Source organism: Pinus tabuliformis, chromosome 2_1 (genome assembly GCF_031772625.1).
Source record: "Pinus tabuliformis cultivar Carrire ecotype Pingquan chromosome 2_1, CPIR1, whole genome shotgun sequence".
NCBI classification, from domain to species: Eukaryota; Viridiplantae; Streptophyta; class Pinopsida; order Pinales; family Pinaceae; genus Pinus; species Pinus tabuliformis.
Window position 1 is genome coordinate 332,671,865 of NC_142299.1, and position 4,982 is coordinate 332,676,846.

The following is a 4,982-nucleotide window of genomic DNA, read 5'->3' on the forward strand; positions in this document are numbered from 1 at the left end:
GAATGACACAATGATCATTTCCCAGTGACAAGAAGCCTCAGCCACAATCCAATGATTTTATAGCTTATTCAATTCACTTTATAACTATAATTAGAAACTCACACTTCTACTTCATATCCCCAAACATCAATGCCAAATCATTTCAAGGAATGAGCCAAGGCCTGGGAATAGGGAGATAGAGCAGATTAGGAAAGGTATGGAGCTAAATGAAGTGAACTTCAAAAACAGGGGTTACCCCTCAACCATCACTGAGGGGAGGCCCCATTGCTATGGATTCCAATCCCAAGTGCCCTTCAATGGCTACTACAAAAATTTATTTTTTCATACCGAATAGGTAGGTAATAACATAGTATATTGGTCAATTTCTTCTAAATTATTGTCCAAATAGGCCTCACTTTGTTGCTAACTAGGAAATTTTTCTCCCCTCCAATAAGAGAGAAAGTAGAAAACAAATAGCTGGTATCCAACGTTGAACTTGAATCATCACCTTATTATTTTGAGCAAAAATAATTATGTAAATGTTGGGATAACTTCATGTTATAACAAGTGTATTGGGGGAAAAGGGAAACCCCTGAAGGATGTCTTTGGAGATTTAAATTCCTGAACAAAGAAAGAATCAGTAAGGGGTGGGTCCTTGATAAATATATTTCTCAATTGTCAACAGTAAGCCGATGCATGGTTACTCGGACTTATTATGAAATGTTTAGGAAATATGTTCAAATGACTTCCATGAACTTTCTCTTACAAAGAATTTTCATTTAACTCATTGGCTGACTATGCATGTGTTTCTAACGTGATGGAAGTAATCAAAGTTTCACCACTTGAAGTTGCAATTGTAGTAGTCGCATACACTATAAATATTGAGATTTTTTTCTATATACAGTCGAACATCATACACTATATTCTTTATATAATAAGTTTCTTGACAAAGATATGCAATTTAATGTATATTATTTTAGACTGAAAATCCTATTTGTTTCTCATGATCATGTATTTATCTAATAGAATATAATTTATGTTAACTCTCAGAGCATTTGATTAATTCCTTCCTATTCCTCTTTTCCATTTTGATTCCCGTGAGAATTGCATTTGATGGAGGATAGATTACAACAATACTTTGTTACATCCCATTCCAAAATCCACAACCAATGATGTTGGGAAGATAGGTAAAGGATATGCATATGTGAACAAATTATTTCAACTAATTTCCACTTGATCATAATCCCTAACAAGAATGAAAATCTACATTAATCCTTAACACGAACAAAAATCTACATTAGCTAAAAGAGGCATTGTGTAGTTAGGGTACTTTAAGGAAAATGAGTATGTTAACAATAAAGGGTCATTAGTACTTTCACCCTTGTTTGCAATTGTGTTATTAGGTGTCATCACAAGAAGATTTATTGGAGCCTTTTAATTAATGCCTAGGTGAATCACTTATGCTCATCTACACATAGCTTCATGGTAACCAGTTCTTACATTAAATGCACTATTATGATATTTGGACTTATTACCCATCGTAATTGAGAGATACATGTCGTTTCCTAAGGTCATGAATTTTGTATATGGAGTTAAATTTGACATTATTTGAACTTATGGATGATGGATTGCAATATTCTTCATTAGATCCCATTCTATTTAGAGGCATTGTGTAGGTGAACAAATTCTCTAATTTCCACAAGGTCATATTTCTAAACAAAGGGTACAATCTATAAGAAAATAATATTGAGTTTTCATAGAAGTGATTTTATTTTGTATTTTTATCCTTTATCCACTTTATTGCATATTATTCATAATTATTTAAGCTTCTTGGTGTGATATCTTCCATTTTATTGGCACAAAGATATTTAGGTTAGGCAGTAAGGTCTACAAATATAATTCTAAACCACAATGCAAAGGACATGTTGTAAGTGTATTGTTGATGTTTCCTCTTAGAGAGTATGTAACTAAATTGATGGGAAAACATAAACATAACATCCATTCAATAACCATAATTTCTTTCCTAAAAAACCAAATAGCATTACATAATTATATTTCACCGTTGGAAATCAACCATAACCTTGACACATTTGCAAAAATACGAAGTCATAACATTGACATATTGGGAAATTACTAAACAACAATAATATATTAGTGTAATAATAATATAGATTTGCGTGGATTCCAGAGAATCCGAGTAAATTTGAACATTTAGTAGATCAAAGAAATAGAAATTAGAGATTATCCTAAGACTATTAAACAACCCCAAAAGACTCTAATTTTGAGAAACATTGCATAGAAAGTCGGTGTCACTCTTATTAAGAAGCATATCTTAACACTATCTCTTGATATGTCTTCAATAGTCCAACAATTTCTTACTCTCAACTCATAGTTTTGCATCTATTAATCATACAATTTAGTATCTTACTTTTTCCCCATAGATAAAGGTGATCCTAAATGCAATGAATCTCCTCAACATTTGGTTTGGAATATTATTATTTTATTTTGATTACTTGATATAGCTTCCTAATGCTAGCTCATTCATTGTAAGGTTTTGACCGAGGCTTTCCTTGCTTGGGGTTTATAGATATTATTATTATTCTACCATTTCCCTTTCATTTTTTTTCTATCTTTCTCTAGGAATATTATTTCTTTCATTTTCTTGCACCATGACATTCTAATTAATCCTGCATATGTTTTATTTCCTTTGACCAGATCCATGACTTCAAAGCCAACTAATGTTGTTATTCCCATTATGTTTGTTTCTACGCCTTTAAGTAGCTCAAACTAAGTTAGGTATGTTGGAAAAGATTGAGAGGGGGGGTGAATCAGTATTCCTTAGAAATTAGCATTTTAAATCTTTTCAAATTATTAGTTAATCTTCAATTATCATTAATGTTTATGCAGTAACAATAGTGAATAAAAGAACACAAGAGGCACAAAAAGTTTAGGTGGAAAACCCCCTTCGGGTCAAAAACCACTGAATTATTTTCTAATAATTCTTTAATCTTCAACTCCAATTGAAAAGAAAGCTCCAACTTCCTAGAATCTAGAAAAGCATTCTTCTCCAACTCCCATTGGATGGATGCTCCAATGCCTAAGATTCTTCGGTAGTCAACTGAATGGGTGCCCCAAAACCCAATGAGCTACAAATCACCATAGCACCACCCTACGACCCTGAAGATTTCACAGGCTTGAACCTGTTGGTGACTTCAAGCACCAGCCTAGCACCAGCCTACCACCCTATATAAGAATAAAAGAAGAATGGACTCCTGTACTAGGAAAATGGTCCACTTTACAATGATGTAGAATGATGTAGAAGAAGAAGACACAATAGACCATATCCCCAACTATGACACAACCACCTAATGATGATTCTAGACCTCCCAACACTACCTCTTCAACTCTTGGCAAATAAACACTTGTACAACTTTTACAAAGATGCTTTTACAATGACTTTGTACAATGATACTTTTACAATGTCTATATGCAGTGCTACCCACATGAAGACTTCATGTGGTGAACTTCTTGCTATTGTTCTGCACCTTGATTGCTGCTCTTGTCATGCTACCCTTTCTCATTCTTCAGAACATTAGATTATGCATTGAGTCTTCTCTTGATGAATATATAATACCTACAAAAAATCTTCAAGGAAATACCCATGATATGATAATAGTAAAACTTACCTCATCCTGCAAATCATATGTTACTGCTAAACAAAAACAAAAAATTAGAATACAAAGAACCTAATGAAATTAAGAGATGAACATGGATATACAAAATATACTTACCGGTACCTTACCTCTGCTACATCATTTTGCTGCACCTTTCTCTTTTATGTGTTATGCTCTCGCATTTTTATTTTCTGTGTTCTAGAATTCATATGCAGGTACTTTCTATACGGGGTTAAAACCTACATTTGGTATCATAGTTGTTTTGGCTTCAAGGGGATGCCTTTGGTGCTAAGGGGTTTCTCTCGGGCTTGTGGTAGACATTGTTCAGTGGGAGATCTGTGGGATCAATTCTGGTAGTGAAAGAAGATGGCGAGCAATGGAAAGATAGAGATCGAAAAATTTAATGGTCAGAGTTTTGAGTTGTGGAAACTCAAGATGGAGGATTTGTTGGTGGATACAGATTAGTGGATTGTGGTAGATCCAGGTACTAAACCAATGGGAGTGTCTGATAAAGAATGGAAGAAGTTGGATCGGAAGGCAAAGAGCACAATATGATTGTGTGTTTGAGATACAGTATTACTGAATGTATCAAGGGAAACTAGAGTGAAGGCTTTGTGGGACAAGTTAGGGACTTTGTACCAATCTAAGTCTTTGGTGAATAAATTGCTCCTATGGAAAAAGTTATATAACCTGAGGATGAAAGATGGAGACTCAGTGATAGAGCATCTAAATTTGTTTAATATTGTGGTAAGTTAGTTATCGTTCGTTGATATCAAAATTTCAGATGAAGATAAGTGCATTAGTTTGTTGTGTTCTCTAGCAGATTTGTGGGATAGTTTGGTTATTGCAATGGTAGCAATGAAATTGCCTTACAGTTTGATGAAATAGCCTCATCCTTGCTGATGGAGGAGATGAGATGGAAAAATATGGAGAGCCAGAATGGTGATGCCTTGTCTGTACGAGGACGGTCCCAGAACAGGAACAAAAGTAAGTCATTGAGTGGGAGATCTAAATCTAGAGGGAGATCTAAATCTCCAGGAAGACCTATAAAGGTGGTGTGCTGGAAATGTGGAAAGGAAGGGCACTACAAAAGGGACTATAACTCTAAAGCTCCTGACAAAGGAAAGGGATCTGATGATACTCCTTCTGCAGAGGTGAAAACCACCTTAGATGAAGGTGGGGATGTGTACTTGGCTTCTTCAAGTACACATGTAGATCATGAGGCATGGTTGATTGACTCAGGTGCATCCTTTCACTTCACTCCCCATAGAGAGTGGTTCTATGAGTATGAGAAATACGATGGTGGTGATATCTTCTTAGGGGATGATA